This window comes from Cupressus sempervirens, chromosome 6 (genome assembly GCF_028749045.1).
Source record: "Cupressus sempervirens isolate cs-2001-9-10 chromosome 6, ASM2874904v1, whole genome shotgun sequence".
NCBI classification, from domain to species: Eukaryota; Viridiplantae; Streptophyta; class Pinopsida; order Cupressales; family Cupressaceae; genus Cupressus; species Cupressus sempervirens.
This window is the reverse complement of record NC_143123.1, coordinates 665,659,949-665,681,454: the sequence shown is the minus strand read 5'-3', so window position 1 is coordinate 665,681,454 and position 21,506 is coordinate 665,659,949. Positions and strand designations below refer to the sequence as shown.

General features: G+C 36.5%; 1 protein-coding gene across 5 annotated transcripts in view; it reads left to right on the top strand.

The window, feature by feature from the left end:
- Nucleotides 1–20,960, top strand: part of LOC149553948 (E3 ubiquitin-protein ligase RING1-like) — a 38,084-nt gene extending 17,124 nt beyond the window's left edge. Inside the window, exon 2 of one of the 5 annotated variants that reach the window (XM_089789282.1) lies at nt 20,445–20,960. The gene's annotated coding sequence lies outside the window, so the exon portion shown is untranslated. Of the gene's footprint in view, nt 1–17,345; nt 17,904–18,151; nt 18,603–18,884; nt 19,461–20,444 lie in introns of those variants that run through there. The other 4 variants (XM_089789285.1, XM_089789283.1, XM_089789281.1 and 1 more) reach the window with 4 other exon arrangements.
- The last annotated feature ends 546 nt before the right edge of the window (nt 20,961–21,506 follow it).

The following is a 21,506-nucleotide window of genomic DNA, read 5'->3' as shown; positions in this document are numbered from 1 at the left end:
TGGATGGGTTGGCAATCTCTCCAATATTTGTTCTCTTCCTCCAACTTTACTATTATTTCATTTGCCTTCCTTAACCTTTCTCTAATTGATGCTATACCTTCCTGGACCTCCTCACACTCCATATCATCTGTATTCCTTCCTAAATTATGTTCCACTATCTCATATTCCTGGGCCACAATCTCATCCACTGCCTTGTTGATTGTTGGAACAGCAATTTGAACATTTCGGTGACCATCATTGTCGCTTTTGATTACCCTTGCCATTGTTTTTGCTATTTGTTTTTGGTTCTCGCTATCACCCTTTTCCATTAACCCTTGGATGTCCTCAACTGTATGGGCCGTTACCACCTCGCCTCTTGGCATAAGCATTTGCCTTAACCATAGTGGTGCAGTGCATCTCCCCAAATTTGGATTCGGTTCGACTAACAAAGCATCACTGGCGGCCTCGGGTGCCTGACTTTTTTGCGTTAACGTCGATTGACCCATCCTCTTCTCTACTAGTTTCTACCATATCGTTTCCTTGTTGGTTCTCCGAGAGAGGGGAGTACTCGGTGCTCTCACTATAGCCACTTGATTTCGAATTAGAGCTCACCTCCACTGCGGCTCCTTTATCACTTGAATTGACCTCTTGGCTTCTAGCCTCAATTATACTCTCTCTTGATGGCGTTGCGTGCTGTCTCTTGGCTGGAGGTTCCAGATGTTCTTTGCTCTTCTCTACCTCCAAAACTTTCTTCTTTCCGTTTCTAACCATCTCCTGTTGCCGGCAACTTCCTTCGTTCCTCTGTCCGACTGATTCTGCTTGTCCCTCTTTTGGCATCATCATCTCATAGGTAAGGGGAATCCTTTGCCTTTGCAGCTTCCTTAGTCCTTCATTATACCACGACTCAGTATGTAAATCTAATGCCCTTGTAACTGCCTCCAAGGAAGGATCCTGATGGTCATCCCAATCCACTGGATTCAACTCCGTTCCTGCTACTGTATCGTAATCTTCTCTCAGCATATTTCCATCATCCTCCAGTTGATCCGGAATATCAAGGCCTCTCCATTTGATAGCCCTCACCATGTTCATTGATAGCCTTGAGAAAGCTAGCTTTCTCACATGAAAGTCATCTTTGGCATTGGCCCAAAAGTCTTCTATGGTGGGAACATGCTTGAACTCATTTCCATGAGATACCCTAATAAGACCATTGGGATCAAATCCTTGCCTTGCTCTATACCATCCTAGATGATACCATTCCAATTCCTTCTCCGCAGCTTCAAAGGAGGCCCGATTTGGGCAACTATCATTGCCAATTATGATTCAGAATGTAATGCCTGTTTTTCCTTCATTTCTCATCATTCTATCATAGTGCTCAAGTTGCCTAGCCAATTCCATTAAAACTACCTTGTCAGGTGGGTACCTTGGAAGCCTCTTAGGACAAATTGTACTTCTTGCCACTCTAATTTATGTAAACTATGGAAATTGGATGAACAAACTCCCAAACTTTCTAATTCTTGCTTCTGCTTCCGGTGAAAGTCTCTTAGCAGGTGTCCCTTGTAATACCCTTACTATCTTCATGGCGAAGGCATCACAAAATATCTAGTAATCCTTGTTGTTGTGCAAATGGAGTTGCGGATAGCATTCATGTACCAAATATTGCCTCGATCCACTACCAACTTCTCCTAAGGCCTTAAGTCCTGAACTCTTGTACAATCTAGCAATTAGGTAGAACAGATAGGAGCCCATGTAGAATTGCCTTTGGTTTTGTACGGTTCTGAGTTGCAATTCTAAGTTCTTGCTTATGATCTTAGTCCAACCAAATCTTCTTTTCCCCTTTTCAATCTCATCAATGAAGAAGTACATCCAGTTTTCAAATTGCATCGCTGAGAAGAACAATGAGATCACCATATTCTGGTTTGAAATTTGCCATTGTGAACCTTGATGATCAACTAACACCTTTCTTTCCCTCATGAATCCAATTTTGCTTTAGATGCGTGAAATAGGCCTCTTAGTTATCTTGAAATGATTTGGTTGCCTGATCCATCATCACAACTGTCATGCCCTTGTATTGGGGAATGTTGAATGTTTCTTCGATTGCTTGTTCACCAATGTTGGCCAACACTCTCTTCCCTTCACCAAAAATGATGGATTTACTGTTTAGATCAAATCTGGATGCACATTCCATGATCAATTTCGAACATGGCAATGTAGTAGGAAAGGTTGCCGCATGTACGATTCCACTTTTGTATATCCTCTTTACCAAGGGGGATTGTCCTTCCTTCATCCGTATCATGTCCACTGTACCGATATTGGTGTCGGTTATTCTCTTCATTTTCGAGAAGAAGGGCGTTTTGGGCATCATATCCTCTTTGTCTTTCTTAGTGTTCGTCCACTTGGGATTCTTACTTGCACTAACATCCTCCATACTTGTCGCCCTATTATAGGATGGTAGAGTGGTGGACCAGAAGGCAAGTAGAACCAAGGGAAGCAATCCTTAGACTAGAACGAAAGAAGGATGTCAGCTTGAGGACCCCTTGCAACTCTAAATGATGAAAAAATACCTTAACCAATAATCTTATAGCGAATTTTCGGAATTAGGACTAGACCTCAAGAACTTCAAACCCTTTGCAAATCAGAAATTTAAACATCTAAAGCTATCCACCACTTGTCCACAAAGAAAAAATTATACTTTCTCATGTATCCTCTCTCCCAACAAAAATCACCCAAGTCTGATATGAAAAGTGCAGTCTTTAAATGGAGAAAATCAGACCTTCACACAAATTGCCCATGGCACATAAATCAGATCTGCCCTAGCAGAAATCGCCAAACAATGGAGGAAATCTGCCCTTCACAAAGTCTTCAAACAATGAGAATTCTGTCCCAAGAGGAAAATTGCCAAGGAGTGGAGAAATCTGCCTTGAAACTCAATCGCCAATCACCAAAAATCTGCTCCTCAATAAAAATTCGCCTAAGCATGGAGAGGAAGAAATGAAATGTGAGGAAGAAATGGGAGAGAGGCCTCCTCTTATACCCAACTTCCCACTCCCTCTAAGCCAGCCGACTTGGTCCTAGAGGAGAGAAAAAATAAAATTAAATCCAAGTCAAGGCCCACAATTAAATACTTAGCTTAAAATTTAATTTTGCCAAAAGGAAAATTGCATTTTTAAATTGCCATTTAGCTCCTAATTGCAAAAAGAAATTAAATGATGCCTTGGAGATGTTAAATATTTCCATTTAATGAGGATTTAGTAATTAGTACGTCATTAAAATTGGATTCTGGCTAACCAAAAGCCATTTTTCAATATTAAATTACCAATTCCATTAAAGGCAAAAAGTTTCCAGAGCAATTTAAATCTATTAAAGCCAATTTTTTGCAATTTTTCTCCAAATTGATTTTGTTATGCCAATTAGAAATTTTTGACAAAAATTAAAATAAAATTGCTTTTAGAACCAAAAATCGATTTTTGCAATTTAGCCCCATTTCCACAAAATTAAAATTTTCACCAAAGAAAAATTTGAGATTTTCCAAAACTTAAGTCTAACAAAATTTTTTCTTTTGAGAGATTATTCAAATTTACACAATTATATCCGGATTTTCAAAAGAAAACGTCTAAGTACAAATTTACAATTTTATCCTGCCAAATATTGCTCTTTAAAATTTTGTCCGGCCTAAGGATGAAATTGGTGGCTTTGAAAAATCAAGCGAAGCCGGGTGAAAATAAGCCAAGTCTCCCCACATTTGTCCTGAAGGTGCCAAGGCTCAAAATTTTCTAAAATTGAAAATTGTTGGACAATCCAAAAAATTGCCAAGGCGACTTAAAAAAGTGGGGGTCCCCAAAATTTTGGGGCGATGGTGTGAGAACCTCACAACAAGGTGATGATCTTACAATAACTTACTTTTCTATTATGATGGATATCTTATGATATCTATGCAGAACATAATAGATTATACCTTGCATGGTGGATGTTTATATGGTACACATTATGAGAATGCGTGTGCATATACCTTATAAACATTTTTTGATTACATGGCGAATGTAATGCAAATTGATGTTCTGGAGGCCATTATAGAGAGTATTTGGTGAATATCATGCAACTTGATGTTCAAGAGACCATTACTCACAGTACTTGGTGAGTATCTTGCATCTCAACATCTGAAAGCCATTACTCAGAGTATTTGGTGAATATCATATATTGTTATTTTGGAGATCAATACTCAAATGTCAAAATGGTGAATATCATAAGTTGATATTTTGCAGACCATTGCCTTATTGAGTATATGGTGAATATCAAGTGTTGATGATACTCTAGAGACCATTACTGAGAGTGTTGGTGAATATCATATGTTAATATTCTGAAGGTCAATACTCTTGATATCACATGTGATCTGAACAAAGACATCCTTAAAAGTGGGCCAGTCTCAATATTACCAATGGTGTTCTATTTTCATATGTGTTTATCCTTCTAAACTAAGAGGGAGTGTTAATATGTTAGTTCTATTAGAATAAAATAACTATTGAAATTATAAATATGTTTGTGTAATATATTATGATAATGTTTTCAATATAATTATATTGTTATTTTTGATATATAATATATTAGATTATTATATATATGTGTGCATGTGTGTTATATTATACATCTCATAATATAACAATTCAAATAAACACTGATTGACCAAAATGCTTGCTTGACCAGTTATGCAAATTAGTGATTGAGTTGGTCAACGTTCATGTTTTAAGGAAATTTGGTTGGTCAAACTAAGCACCAGGAGCCACGATGGGATGCGACTCTACGATGGAGTCACTCCCATTGGGGACATGGTTCCTTGCATTCATACATATCTTGCTCACCGAATGTTGCAAATAAAGTACCAACAGATAAATACATTAGTCTTCTACCTATACATGGTGCTCAAGCATTGGCATCACCATCAACACATATAAGTCATTTGTATATTTGTAGTGTTCGGGCATTCTCAATCTTGGACAAATCTGCTATTCTTCTGCAGAGATCAGCCAAGTCTTAGGCCATTGTGTATTACATTAGCTCAGTCAAATTGGGATCGCAGTCACCTTGATTAGTTTGCTGAATATAGAACTTGTGATCGCAGTCTGTTACAACAATAGATAAGTCGTCTATTATTAGTTAATGGTTATCTATTGTAAATATCTAATAAGCTTTAGTTTGCTTTCGTTTATTGCTTTCTCTAGAATAGAATGTTTCTATTCTTTACAATCGTTTTCTAAGGACACATTGTCTCATTCTTTTGTATATATTGACCTTTCGGTCTCTGATAATATCAAGCAAGTATTTAGCAATTACTTCGTAATATAGTATCAGAACATTTTTTCATAATTTTTTCGAAAATTATAATTTCTTTTCCAAAATTATCAGAGTCAATTTTCAAAATTATTCTGTGATCCTTGCTTTCTAATCTCAAAACCTTGAGATTTTTGACTAGGGTTTTTTGGTTGGGGTTTTTGAAAATCGCAGATTTTTCCTTGCAAAATCGTGTTTTTTTTAGTGCTGTTTTTTGGAGATTCGCGGCTTGCAAATCTTGTGTTTTCTCACCCCAGTTTGCAGATAGCTACATCTTGCTTCCATTGCCGACCTCGTCTCCTCTGGAAATTGTGGCAAAAGGCAACAAAAGCTATAAAAAAAAAAAAAAAGTCTGAAACAAAATCGACGGGAGCCGCAAAACGCCTGCTAAAACACGTGTATTTCAAATAGCTGAAGGGTTGTTTTTGTATATTCAGCACTCATGACTCTCTTTGTTAGCAAAATCTACCTGTTTTGGGTGTTCATTTAGCACAAATCCTTTTGCAGATTCAACTTCCATGGCCGCCATTGATTTTTTGCCCGAAACCCTAATTTTTGGGTCTGAATTTTTTTTTGATTTTAGATTCTTGGTGGGTTTTTTGAGCGTTCAATTGGGTTGTCGTCCGTTTTTTTTGGGTGCCTCAATTTTTCATGCCTCGATTTTCGAGCCAGTGGATTTAGAAACTGACAACATATTCCTTTTGGGTTTTTTGAGCTCTCTTCTAGGCCAGTCTCCAATTCTTCTGGGTCTTTCGAATTTTTGCCTCGAAGAACGTGCCTTCATAGATTTTCATAGAAAAATGTGCCAAGGGATCTTTGAGAAATATTCTGCTAGAGCATAACTCCATATTCAATGGTCGCAATTATGGCACTTGGAAGTAGTGGATCATCGCTATTTTTGAATATCGGAACACCGATCAACTTGTTCTAGGTGTTACAAAACGTTCGACTTCTCTAGGTCCTGATCAAGATACATGTGATTTGAATAATCGAGAGTTAGTGATGCTTCTCAGATTGTCCGTGGTTGATGATCAGCTTTCTTAGATTCCATTGGGCAAGACAGTTGCCGAGATATGGACACATCTCAAAGGCCTTTATGAGACTTTTGACAAAAGCAAAGCCTTCTTTCTGAAAAACACTCTGTTTTCTATTGCCATGGATGAGCACACCTCGCTCTAGGCACACTTGAATTGGATTCAGGAAATCCGTGATCAGTTACTTGCCATCAGTTGCAAGATGGAGGAAGAGAATATTGTGGTTATCACTCTTCGGAGTTTACCAAAATCTTATGAGCATTTTATCGAGGCTCTCAACATCACATCTTTTGGTGTTGATTTGAAGTTCACTGATCTGTGCACCTTGTTGCTTTAGCAAGATCGGTGGAAACAACAGTTTGGTAGCAACGCTCCAGTTCCACCTCCATAGAGCAAGCCTTTTTTGCGAAATCCTTTCAGAAGGATAAGGACAAGTTTTAGCAACCATCTCAGCAGAAGTCTTCTGGTCCAGCACCAGATGGTTCCAAAAAGAAGAACATTCAATGCAACTACTACCACAAGTTTGGACACATGAAGGTTGAATGTCGAAAATGCTTAGTTGCACAGTCTAAGCAATTAGGTTCGTAGCCCAAAGTGAATAGTGCAGAGCACATTGAGTATGCGGACTTTGCCTTTTACACCCTCATGGCTAAAAGACCTGCAGATCATGTGAAGTCATCTGCTTGGTACATTGATTTAGGTGCCTCTCGTCATTTCACTCACCGGAGAGACTAGTTTACTGACTACCAGCCTTATTTAGACTTTGTTATTTTTGGTGGCGAAGAAGAGTACACGGTTGTTGGTAAATCCAACATTCAGATTCAGTCTATTGGGAGGAATCTCATATTCCTTGATGTGTACTACGTTCTAGGGATGGAACTAAATCTACTCTTAGTCAGTCAGTTGTTGCGACATTCTCCACACTTAGCAGTCACCTTTAGTTTACATCAGTGCACCATCATTGATCGGGCGACTAAGTCTACTATTGTAGTGGATCTTGAGGATTATGGTTTTTTCAGACTTGTTGATTCTGGTGATTCTCAGGACTTAGCTATGGCTGCTCAACGATCTTCTGTCAGTACACTTTGGCATTAGCGATATGGGCACTTAAATGTGCATTATCTCTCACAGCTTGCTTGGGATAAGCTTGTTCTTGGATTGTGAGAGATTCAGAGTCAACACCTTGGAGTTTGTGACGCATGCTAGGTTGCGAATCAACATCGCACACCTTTCACCAGTGGCGATTCTTGGCGAGCTTCTCAGGTACTTTAGCTTGTTCATGCCGATATTTGCAGTCCTATGGCCACTCCTATGCTTGGGTACAGGTATTTTCTGTTGTTTGTTGATGATTTCAGTGGAAAAATGTGGGTGTATTTTCTTAAAAAGAAATCAGATGCATTTCTTGTATTTCAGAAGTTTAAATCTTTAGTTGAAAAAGAGTCTGGGAAATCTATTATTACTCTTAGATCAGATAATGGGGGGAATTTTGTTCTAATGCTTTCTCCAGCTTCTTGGATACACATGGCATCAAACGCCAGTTAACCACACCCCACACGCCACAACAAAATAGTGTAGTTGAACGTCGGAATAGGACAATCACCAAGATGGCTCGTTCCATGCTCGAACACAGACATGTTCCGGAGCAGTTTTTTTGCTGAAAACATAAATCTTTTATTACTTTGTTTACCATCAAGCATTCACCATTTTCATCTATTTGAATTTATATTCCTTATTTCTAGATTAAGGTAAGAATATATTTCTCATTTAAATTTGAAAACTAAACATCCCATTAGATTGATTACTCTTTAATCTGTTGATTGAGTTTTCCATGCTTTGTAGTGTTAAGTAATGCTTGGTTTGTTTCATGTGCTTGATCCATAAATGCTCTCATTTCATTTGCTAATTGTGCATTCATCTTTATTTTATTCATTGTGCATTCATCTTTAGTAGGTTTGCATACACATTCCTCACAGGATGGCAGGATTATGCTCTCATACCACTTGTAATGATCCCTCTTGGGATTCACCCTTAATTTGCATCTGATTCCCAACTTAGGGTTTAGAGTATATTTTTACTTTGTATTGTTTCGTAGTTGCACTTTAATTGCCTTCTTATTAGCTTCTGTCTATACACCCTTCTCTTATTAAGTTTTGTTAATTATTGAATTACCAAACTCCTATTCAAATCTTCTTTTAATATTGTGCTATAGTATGGGGGTGAACAACTTATATTAATATTCTTTATACTTTATCAACTATTCATATGTTATAATCTATGTACCCTAGGGACGCGTCCTTGGCCAAAAAACCCTTGATTTCGATACGGGGATGTCCTCGGGATGGGGGGACGGGTATGGGATGTTCCCAATTAGGTAAAAAATGTAGGGGACATCCCCGGTTCTTTGGGACTTTTGGAAGAAAAAAAGGGGACGGCTGGTTTTCCCCGGTACGGAAAGGGGACGTCTAGAAGTCCCCTAACCGTATTGGGGATGGCTAACTGTCCTTGTTTTTTGTGAAGCTTAAAAAAATTTTTAAACAAAAAACTTTATTTTGTTTGTCCCTATTTGGTCGTCCAGTGGGCTCTACCCCTTCAAATGCCCTAAAAAGTCAAAAGAAAACCACATTGTGGTTGTTTTGTCATTTGTTTGGTTTTGCTTGTGTAGTTGGAGTGTGTTGCAGCTAGTTGGGGTTTTCATTTGGTAGGAAAAAGTGATTTTTTTTGCTTCCAAGAGCTTGAGCAGCAGTCTGCTTCATTTTTCAATATTTTGTTTTCTATGTTGAACTTGAACATGATGATGAAACTTTATGGCAGCCCTCTAGCTTTTGGCATATTTAGATTTCCAGATTTTTATGATATTGTTCACTGCTAAACTTATATTTAAATATTTTTGTTTACATATTGATATGCATATTGACAATTAAGTGCTGAAATTGGTTATTATTTCCTAGATGGCATTTAAATGGTGTATGTTAAGGTTCTATAATGTTTAAATGACATGCTTTGGTCTTAGTTTCATATGAACAACATGTATATTTTGCAAATTTCAGTGTATATTTTAAAATTTCTTTGTATATATAGCCGTCCTCGTTTGCCGTACCCCTCATTCCCAAAATTGCCAAAATATTTGCCGTCCTGAAAACTCGTCCCAATTGTTCCCCGTAGTCCCCATCCCGGAAACTCGGGGGAACATTAGTTATAATCTCCTCTCCTTATTTTAACTTTTTCCCCTCTTAATGTCTTTTCTCGTCTTATATCCCCCTCTTTTGAATGAAGTGCCTTTATGCCAAGGTTGCATGGGGACTGGGGTACTTAGGGTACTGGTATGACTGTTTTTCAAAATAGGGGATGGGGATACTTGGGTATGTCAAACTTATTTTTAATATAATTTAATATTTATAGAAAATCTGAAATTATGAGTCATGACAATGGGTTTTCAAAACAAGAACAGTGATAAAATTTGCAAATGTAATGTATTGTTTTCAGTTTGAGATTTTCAAAATGTTTTTGTAATACTATATAATTGTTTAGATGCATAACGAAGAAGGCGGACTTTAAACATGAAAAAGAAGATCATAAATCATATAACAATGACATATTGCAAATGATAAATTCTGACTCGAACAGTGATAAAGTTTACTTTTAATCAGTATTGTATCAAAGTTTCAAACTGGTTATGTATTGAAGTAAGTTTGATAAATGACAAGCTGATATGCAAACAAAAAACTGAAATAAAAATCAGAAATCTTAATCAACGTCCTTAGCTTTGATGCTCTCCAGTGAGTGCTCAGTATTTGGGGTATGTGTACCAGGGGTGTAGGTACGCCTACCCATGAAACTGAGCTTTATGCCTTCGAATGACTTCCTTTTGCTCTTTTTTTGTCTTACTTAATTGCTTCCTTTATAATTGTGACTTCCTTTATTGAGTTTTGATGCAAACATGTTTAAGGGACTTCTTTTTTTATTTTTATCACTGCTGCCACTTTTTTTTGAAATTCCTCTCATGTTCTATCCCCCGTAAATGTAATGGGTGGTGTGTATAGCAGTGCCAACTGCTCACTTCTTCACACGGGCCCCCAACCAAGAGGGTGGCACTGATCGGTTTGAAATATAAATGAAGGATGATTGTGAGTTTTTAATATTGATTAGTTATATGGATTTATTATTAATTAATAATGTAAATATGGATTATTATTAATTGAATTGATATGGATATTCTAATCAATTGAATATACTCTATTATCTACATATTGAGATTTAATTTATATATTTTTCTTGTATATCTATTTATTCATATGACGAGCATATTGTGTAAAATTTTCATGTTAATAATGCTTTAAGCAATTTCTCAAAATTATATTATTATTGAAGTCTTATTTCCAATTGGGGATATCAGATTCGGTCAGAATCTGATTCTATGTTATTCTAATTACTGAATCTAATTCTCTCAAGAACTACACCTTGTTTTAATATATAGGCATTACGACACACTAATCAACCCCCAAAAAAAAATACTTTCCTCAAGAACAGAAAACATACTAAAACAGGTAGGGCAAGTCTCAAATCATAAGGAACTTGATCCATAAGCCATGTAAGATCCACTGATTGGAGATTTGGGTCTAGACGTGATCCAAGAATATAGAATGACACACCAAGATTGTTGCAAGTCATGGATTTTTCATTGCAAGGTCAGAATTCACCAACGGGTCATAAATGAGCAAGAAAAAGCCACCTGAGAGAAGATGAATCACAGCACAAGCTACAATGATCCAAATGAGCTGTTTTGGGAACATGATCCAAGATAGGTTCAGGAAAAGATATGGTCACTGCAAAAGCCAACACGAATACACAAAGAATTGCCATTTTGATCTCCCAAACAGGAAATAAAAGCAATATTGATTAAAACTAGTCTTGGTTGATGCAAAATTGCTCCAATCAAAGATGCTCCCAGATAAGACCCCTGGGGTTATTAAGAAAGCGAGGCTCTCACTTTCCAACCTGAGAAGAATCAAAATGATCCAACTCACCCTGAGAAATCTAAGAAGAACTCTCAACTGGTTTGCCCTTCCATTTCACCAAATGCTCTAGATACTTCTTTCCTCTGGTACTCTTCCAGTTCTTCTGTCTGGAATCTTTTTTATTTCATCCATCTACTTTGGATGCTCTTGTTTTACCTCTGAATCATTCAGAGGTTCATGATACTCATACAAATCGGTAACATTGAATATAGGTGATATTTCCATGCCCTCAGTTAAGCCCACTTCAAAAGCATTTTCACTATCAAACTTCTTCAGTATCTTACAAGGTCCAAACTTCTTTATTTTCAACTTTTTGTAAGTCCCAATTGGAAATCTTTCTTTCTTCAAGTGAATCGTAACTTCATCTCTCATTGCAAAATCCTTATGTCTTCTAGTTCTATTTGTTGTCTTCTTATACTTTTGGTTATTATGGTCCAAATGATACATAACTAACTCTTGTAAAGACTTCATAAGATCTGCATGACCTTGTGCTTCAGTGCTCCTCTTCTCCTCATTACCAAGATCCCTCAATTCTGTTACTCCCTTCGGATGGATGCCCGTGACAACTTCAAATGTAGTTTTTGCTGTGCTCATATTCATTGAATTGTTATATGCAAGCTCTGCTTGTGCAAAAACTAAGTCCCAAGTACCAATTTTATCTCCAACTAAAATCTCAATAGATTACCCAAACTCCCATTTACAACTTCTGTTTGTCCGTTGGTCTTTGAATGAATTGTAGAACTAAATTTCAAATCAGTATTCAGCTTCTTCCAAAGTGTCCTTCAGAAATATCCAACAAACTTACTATTTCTATTTGAAACTATGCTCTTCGTTAATCCATGCAATCTCACAATCTTTGTAAAGAATAAGTCAGCAGTATGCACAACGTTTGATGTCTTCCTACAAGGTATAAAGTGTGACATTTTGGAGAATCTGTCCACCACCACAAATGTAGAATCATTACCTTTCTGTGTCTTCGGCAGACCCAAAACAAAATCCACACTAGCGTCTTCCCAAGGTCTACAAGGTATTGGCAAAGTTGTATACAATCCTCCTTGCCTCGGTAAGCACTTTCTTCTTTCCGTTCTGCCTTTCCTATGTTCCATTCAGAGTGTGATCTTCCTCCTGCATCCGATCTAGCTCTACTTATCTGAAATCTGCTGCCTCTTCCCCTTTGTCATTGTTCATAGACTCTTTTTTAATTTTTCTTCTGCCTTTAGGGAAAACTAATAAGCTTCCTGAATGGTATCTGTCTATTGCTCTGCAAGTGTTCCCGCCATAAAGATGCATGCCCCTTCAATTTTGTTCTAGCTATCTTCACCTTCTTACCTACAGGAGTGTTTTCATACTCGAAATACTTTTCCATCTCTGAGATCTAATCAAGCAATTCATCGGAATCAAGCTTTCCATCATATTCAGGTGGGTTGAAATGTGGTTTTGCATTCACTCTGGTCAAGGCTCTCAAGAATCTTTTATCACCTTGCTCTAGGACAGGTTCATTATCTGCAACAGCTTCCTTAACTTCATCTTCACTCACATCTTCAATAGTTCTTCCTCTTCTTTGAGCTATCTCCACAACTTCAAGCCTAGCTGTAATCTGTTTCAGCATATCCATCACGAAAGGGTGTGCATCTCTCCTATCACCAAGTATCTTGGCAACCCTCTGCAATTGCAGGTTAGGTCTTCCAGTCTGCCACCCTACAACCAAATTCAATTAGGGCTTGTAACAACCTCAAGTTTGGCGATCAACTCCACAAGGAACTAAACTAAGTTTTGATACCACTTGACACAGACAAGGATGGAGGGACCTCAATGAGATCAGTCCAACTATGCAGCAAGAGTAACACAATGAAGCAACAAATGAGAAGTTGAGATAAATAAGCAAGATCCAAGTTATTAACAAGATCAAACTGTTGGCAACATGCCTTCATACATACCAGGCTAATCAGGTCTGCCTGGTTGCAGCCTCACAATCTTCGGTTAGAATCTGATTCTATGTTATTCTAATTTCTGACATTTATTTTTCTCTCAAGAGATACATTAAGTTACAATATATAGGCATCACAACACACTGGTTGGTCTCAAGAAGGATTTCATACCCCAAGAACAGGAAACATATTATAACAGATAGGGCAGGTCCCAAATCATAAGGATTTTGACCCATAAGCTGTGTAAGGTCCAGTGATCTGAGATTTTGTTACACACATGATCCAAGAACATAGATTGATGCACCAAGATCATTGCAAGCCTTAGATTTTCCATCGCAAGGCCGCAATTCACCAATGCGTTGTAAATAAGCAAGAACAGATGGGGTTGCAAGCAGAGTGGGTTTAGCCATAGAGGAAACTCTGTGGTTAAGTGCGCTCGAGTCATAGTATTGGGATTGCTGACCTACTGGGAAGTCTTGGTACTTCACCTTTGTGAGCATCACCTTGATGCAATGAGTGCTAAGTGTTCCATTGTTCTCATGAGAGAGGGGTTTGTGTGAACCACTACTCATGAAACTTGGGTCAATGAGTTTGACTCAAAAAACTACACAGTTGAATCCTGATACCTATATAACATTTTGACTTTCTGTGTAAAATATCTCCGACTTATCGTAATACTAGTTATTTTATCGATTTGTTATGTAGTTAACGTTGGTATGTAAAGGTGCCATTAAGGAAGAGACGTGTCTTCTTAGGCAACCCTTCATCACATACTTACAGGAGCCAAATTTAATTGCCAAGGGACTACACATACTATACATACAGTAATTTTCATGTGGCAAACACACACAGACAATATAATGAACTGTAATTATCACTTAGGGGATTGAGCAGAGGAGATAGGGAAAATAGGAGATGGACTCTGTGCATCAATTGAATAAGGAGTTCATTCACAAAAACCACTGCTCTAAAACATCCAACGGTGGATGTCTATCTAAAGATTATAATATCAACCACTGATATATAACAGATACTATTTTTTAGCGGAGTATCGGGAGAGCCAAGGAAGGTGGAGTGTCCACCCTTTTGCACAGACATAGATGTATGAAAGGAGTAAGTAAATATATCATTAGTTATAAAATATTGATCATGGAGATTATGAAATACAATTGCAAGGAATGCCTGAGCCAGTTGAGTCCTTGCAAGCAAACCATATTAAGCAGATAATTCAGAGCATTGCTAATTTAGACTACCAATCAGAAGTTTAAATAACTGGTTTTAGGAAATAAGGAAATCTATTATAATCAATTATTGTATGAAGCCAGCCCGTGATATGATTGCTTCCTTGGAAGATATACAGTACTTTGGAGAATGATTATGTTTAACTGTTGATCATACCTTAGTTTGATCCTAATATCTCTCTATTGCTGTAGCTAAGGTGTTTGCTAAACAGACATGTAATGAGAACTCCCATTCAAACAATTTGCAATTATTTATGGAAGCAAAAAGAATAATTAGGTATTGTGTTAATTCAGGCAACAAGAGGTAATTACATTCTTTCCTGAAGATTGTCAGGCTGAAAAGTTCCACCCAAGAAAACACACGTAAAATAGATCAATGAACTATATTTCCACATACAGTTTTAGTCAAGGTCGCATGGGTACTCGTACCCACATCCTTGGTACTCATACCCACATACCCAAGTACCAGGTACACGTATCCCAAATACCGGGTACTTGGTGGAGAGCATCATACATACCCAAGTACCAGGTACACGTATCCCAAATACCAGGTACTTGGTGGAGAGCATCATAGCTAAGCACCTTGATTAAATTTCTGTTTTTTTATTTGGTTTTTTGTTTGCGTATCAACTTTTTGTTTATCAAGCTTAATTCAATACCTAATCAGTTTGAAACTTTGATACAATATTGATTGACAATAAACATTATCACTATTCAAGTTAGAAGCTTATCATTTGCAATATGTCATTGCCATATGATTTATGATCTTCTCGTTCATGTTCAAAGTGTGCCTTCTCTGTTATGCATCTAAACATTTATCATATATTATAATTACAAACATATAGCAAATCTGAAACTGAAAACAGTACATTACATTTCCAAACTTTATCACTGTTCTTGTTTTGAAAAACCATTGTCATAACTCATAATTTCAGATTTCCTATAAATATAAAAGTATAATATAAAATAAAGTTTGACATACCCAAGTACCCCCATCTCCTATTGTGAAAAATACCTGTACCTTTACCGTAAGTACCCCCATCCCCATGCAACCTTGGTCTTAATCTATCCAGATTCTTATGACAGTCTAAGAATCATTTCCAGATTTATAAATAAAGTTACAGGCTATTGCAAATGTTCCACCAGTAAAATTGTGATTTTCTTTGTTTCCATACAATCACTAGTAAGTAGGAAACTTGCAAAGAATACCCAGTTCTGTGTATTGAAAGATCTCTGTTACAAACTTCCTCCAGTGAATATAGATGGCTCTCCCCTTATAGGGAGTCATAGTTACATTCCCAGTCAAGACAAGGGTGCTTGGCTTTGTAAGCAATTTGCTGCAGTAGGAATTGAGGATTGAGCTGTAGCTGTATCTGTCTTTGCCATCTAGTAATGGTCAAATTCTTCTAGTTCAAATTGCGACTTTAATTCTGTGCAATCTCTGTAGCTCATGTGTTCATCATGAGTTCCCCACAATTCTCTTTCAGGTCAGTTGCAGTTCCAGTGTTATACTTCTGTGAAATAGGATGAATCAGGAACAATAAGGCATCAAATCTTTAAATCGTAGAAGCAAGGGTAGGGGTAGCGTCCTACATTGCCAGACCTCCAAGATTGTTGTCCCAGCAGATCAGACTTGCGTGCAAGGCATTCTCATGTTTTTCCAAGCATACATTCACATTACTCGAGCTCACCATATAGAGGAATCTCATTTTTGCTGACTTATATGACTCAGCTCATAATAAATCATTAATAAAATTATTCTACCAAACTATTTTTATTTAATCAATTTTAATTATAAGGTAATAATTTAATTAATTTAAATATTATATGAAAAGCATATAAAAGGGAGCTGTATAGCACTGAACGGCTGGGTTTACCAGCCCTATTGATTTGGGCTCATCACAGGGAGCTGATGGCACGGATCAGGAGCAACAGTAAAAGAGTATTAAGCTGGGGTCCCATGGAAGGGGTCTTCCAATGAAATAGAGTGGAATTCATTTTCTATTATTAGGGAATATTTTAAAGCTAGCAGTCCCATGACTAATGTAGTATAGTTCAAGCTAAAAAATTTAGCTCCGAAATTTAAGGAAGGTGGTGGGCTTATGAAAACAATAACTTCATCTTGTAAATATTGTGCATTAAAAATCAGTAAAAAATTAATTCCCCTTTAATTTTTGTTTTAACAAAAATTCTAAAATTCAAATGTTTGACAAGTGGCAAAAAAACATTCCTAAGCTGGTGGGGCGATTTCCAGCCCCATCCCTTTTTCACCCGCTTGCTAAAATTAGGGGCTTCTATTTTTGAGGAAAGATTCCAAATAATCCCGTACCAAAATAAATGCTCATGAAACCACCCATTTCCTCAAAAAAGGAGCTATAAACTTTGTTGTTTAATTTTTCAAACCTGCCTTTCAGGTTGTTTCTATGAACTCTGCTTTTGTAGCTTCATTCATACCCATTACATTCACTGATTTTTCACTACTGAATAATTCATTTTTGACAGTTCGGTAAAAAATGAAAAGCCAGTGTTACCATAAAATCAAATATTCTACCCATGGGAGTTTGAATGACTTAACTTTCTATGAACTCTCAATTGTGTTTTTTTAAGTCAGGATATTTGATGGGAGGATGTATTTACTGCTTCTACGTTATTGTTTTGGATGGGGTTTTAAACTGCCCATCAGAATTTGGATGCGGAGTTGTTCGGCTGGAGTAATTCATTAGCAATGGTTGTAGTATTTGACATATATGTATGTATTTAAATTTCAGATTGTGGTAGATGGTCTATATATGATTTTTTGACCTGCTTGTTTTATATGGCATGTAGATGATGTGAATGGCATCGATGAAATTCCTAAAAGTTGCCTGTTGAGAAAAGGATCATATTGAGTTATTTGACAGTCTTTGGTGTGCACGTATGCTTTTAAACAACAATATGTGTGGTAGATTACTGTTTTGACAAGCTATTATTATTTCAAACATAGATGCTTGGTTTGAAAACAATGATTACTGGTGTTGATGAGTCTCTTTTAATTCACCCCTTGAACAGGAGACTGTATAGAGTTGTTTGATCCATGGACAGATGGAAATGAATGTCCTCAAGTACTTGCAGCTCAGAAGGATAAAAGTTCTTTCACTTATGGTCAACCTTTATGAATGTCCTTTATGTTGTACAATTAGGCATTAGACTGAAATATTGGTCTCCAGCTAAGAAGGAACTAAATTTCCAGTCTACAATGAACGTATGAAATCTGAAGAAAATGTAGCGGTTAGCATTTGCACCTCGTCATAATGATTGAATGTATAAATATTAAAAAGTAAACACATGACTAGATATCAATTCATTATTACCATAAATATCATTTAAAAAAATTGATTCTCACAATCATTGGTAATTCTGTGTGGCATATTTTTTGAGCTTTGTTCAATATTTTTGAGATAATTTGACCTTGAAAATTTCGATGGCTGGTTTGCACACAATTTAGTCTTTTAGGTTGCCTGTTTTAGCTTATGTTGCTGTTTACATTTTGATTTTGTGTCATTTCAATTTTCTCCCTGTAAGGAGTTTCTATATTTTCTAGGTTGTCTTTCCAATATATGCTGTGTTCACTATTTTGTATTTTGTATTGGTAGTGTGGAGATTGATTTTCGAGCAAGTTATAAGTGCAAAACAATGAGACAAGGGACAGGCGTTTTCCACAAATTGATTTGTTTAAGAAGTTATTTTAGTTTGATGAAAAGGTATTAGTAAGATTGTTTAATGTTTGACAGACTGATGGTATTTTTGAATTCATCCTGGACTTCACTGATGCTTGTGCACATGTGTCACCAGCCATTTATAATGTTTAAGGTATTGTTTAGATCACAAGTTCTTCCTGCAGCTGTTTTATTAGTAATGAGGTAGTTTCAGATTTTTCAGGATATGCATAAAGGCTCCTTCAACCATTTGAGGCTGAACTAGTCATTAGAAAAAATTATTTTGCTGCAAAATTTGTAAATAAGTGCAAGCTTTGTGGAATTCTTATCTTGATGTGTTTTTAATAAAATATTCCAGCAATAAATAATCTTCCTAGTTTTACTGCAATCTCTTCCTGCAGCCATTTATTTAAGAATGAGGAAATATCGGGCCTTTCAGATAATTATTGATAATACATAAAGGCTTGATTCAACAATTTGAGGCTGATGTAATAGAAATAATTTTCTTTGGTGCAAATGTGAATGAGTTCAAGCTTGCTATTGTTCTACTTTTGATGTGATTTTACTATTTTCATTGAGTTTCAGACTTTTCTTTGGAAAACAAAAGAGGTCATACAAGTAACAATTTTCTTTTCAGATTTATAATATTTTTGGGTATTTCATTTTCCAGTGGACCAGGAGTTGACTTGCCTGTTGAACATATTTGATACTGTGAAACTTGCTGGTGTTTGCATTTGTTTTTTTCTGATGCAGTATCTGTGTTATGTAATCTGTTATGTCTGGTCTGAGGACCATTGTGAGATACAGATTTGCAGCGTTCTGGGTGCTCCAACAAAAAGGACCTATAACTGATAAACATGATTCTCTCAATCCTTCGATTTTTTCATTCAGTATAGGCTAGCCAAATAAACTAAGTCACGTTTATTATACCTGGGTTTGATAGCATACTTCTGGCTTAATCTAGACCTTTGAAGATAATGTCGGGGTTGATTCTTTCTGTTTTCAATTTTGTACAAATGAAGAGATGATGTGACTAATTGAGTTGAAAAGGAAGGTGGATATACAGTGACAAACTCTCCTGTGAAAAAGTGGTCTTTAATTTTGAAGAAGAGAAAAAAGACTATGTGCAGATTGCCTGCTTTTTAGTTTACCATCATATATTGACAAAAATATTTTTTTAGCTTTTGGGGGTTTGTTTACGTTGTAACAAATAATGGCAAGTATCTGAATGTTCCTCTTTGCTCAATCTGTTGCCATTCGTCTATATTTTTAGAATTCAAGGAATTTATTGTCAGAATCTATTGAGCTTGTGGATATTAGCATGCTATTACTAGTTACTAGTTTCTGAAATGTAATTTCAACTTCACGATTGCTTTGTTTGATGTATGGGTCAGCATTTCTATATAAGGAATCTTCACTGGAATTTGCTTTAAAATTCTGGAATAGTTGTACTTACAGGCCTTGTCTTGATATATTACTATGATGTAACACCTTCAGTAGCAGCATGTGGTGGACTTGGAATTTGGAAGTAGTTTAGTGGTATTCATGGCTATGTTGCTCTTAGATTCCATTTTTTGGAATTTCATGAAGATCTGATATTAAAGATCATTTTTAAATTCTCATCCATTTCCAAGATTTGTTTTTTGTACAGTTATTCATCATGTAAACGTATTTCTTGATATGGAGTTTTGATTTTAAATTTAACAGCTCAATTTTTTTGGCATTAGCACATAGTTGCATCAAATGCCTTGGATTTTTATTTTTATTTCTATTTTAGAGTTTTTAGTTGTTAGTTGATTTTCAAGAGTGGACAATTTTTATGAAGGTACTTTTGTTGGTATGAGATTTAAAACCTAGCATTTCATGAAGACTTGGAAACTGTCTCTGCAGATGTTGTTATGTAACATCTTGCTTGTTCTTTTTGTGATGTTTTCTAACAGTCCAGTTTCTAATTTTCTTCTCCTCCCATTCATGGATTCACAGTAAAGTTTTGAAGAGCTATTTAGCAAGGTTATTTGCTTGGGTTTCAGTGTGCTTTTAGGTTGACCATCTTAATCATTAGTCATGGTATGGCTTAGAAGCAATTTATAATAGGCTCCAGTTCCTCTTGGTCTCAGCACATTCTTCATCTTTGTCATAAGTCATCATGGTGTGGCTTAGAAGCGAATTATAATATGCATATAATGATTGAGTGTGCATTTGTTGAACTGTGTGTCACATTGTTGTACAGGAAACTTCTCGAGGACTTCAAGATATCAATTTCAGAGTCAGGACATGATTGCTTCATGAGAGACTGATATACTACTTTTTGCATTATTCATTGGAGTTGTCAATCGTCTTGTAATTCATTTTGTTTTTAGTAGAACTACTTATGGCGATTCAAGCAATAATTTTAGGTTTACATTTTTTATGCAATTCCAAAAACCCAGCAGGCTACTTTGTCAGGACTTAGCTGTATACCATCCAAAAATTATTGAAAAACTTAGGGATGTGTGGAAAGTGTTGGAAGGATGCTTTGTCCAACAAAGTTCTCCAAAAGGCTACAAATTGGGAATTATATCAGAAACTCGCCTTTTTGGGAGCTTCTTGCTATGACAAATGCTCTTGACTTCTTGGGAGAAGGTTGTCTCGTGGGCTTCTTGTATTTGAAGGCAGTACACATTATTTGCTACTTTTAGACTGTTCATAAAAAGGATGTAATTTTTTTTTCCCATCTGAATATACACAGTAGCATTTTGTTGCTTCACATCTCTCCTCAAATACTGTAACCTCTTACATTCCTCAGTTCCGATATAATTTCATTATGATATACCCTGTTGCCCATTAAGTTTCACTTAACTTGGAAATTGCTTGTACAAGATCTGGAATCTCATGCATTTTACGGGGTCTTGTAGCCCTTGTGGGAAAGGCTTGCAAATTTAAGTGCCATATAAAAAAAAATAAAAACTTGGCTGTTTTTAACACCCCAGTATTATTACAGCTTGAAGAGAACTGATTCACAAAGTGACAGTTGCAAGACAGGACTTAGGTGCATGGAGTGGGTGGCAGAAATGTTGAAAAATCATTCCCAGTTTGTATAATTTGTAGTCAAAGGAAGGATACAACTAAGCTATGCAAAAGTAGCATTGGCTGCCAGGTTTGTAATATAAAATCATCTAGTTTTTAGCACCTTCGTTATCTATTAGATTCATTCTGTTAGGTTAGGAAAGTAAGCCGAAGAAATAGCCTCAAAGCTTTAGAAGAAAACAACTAACCTTGGCTGGTAAGTTCATGGTAAGGATGTTTGGGTAGT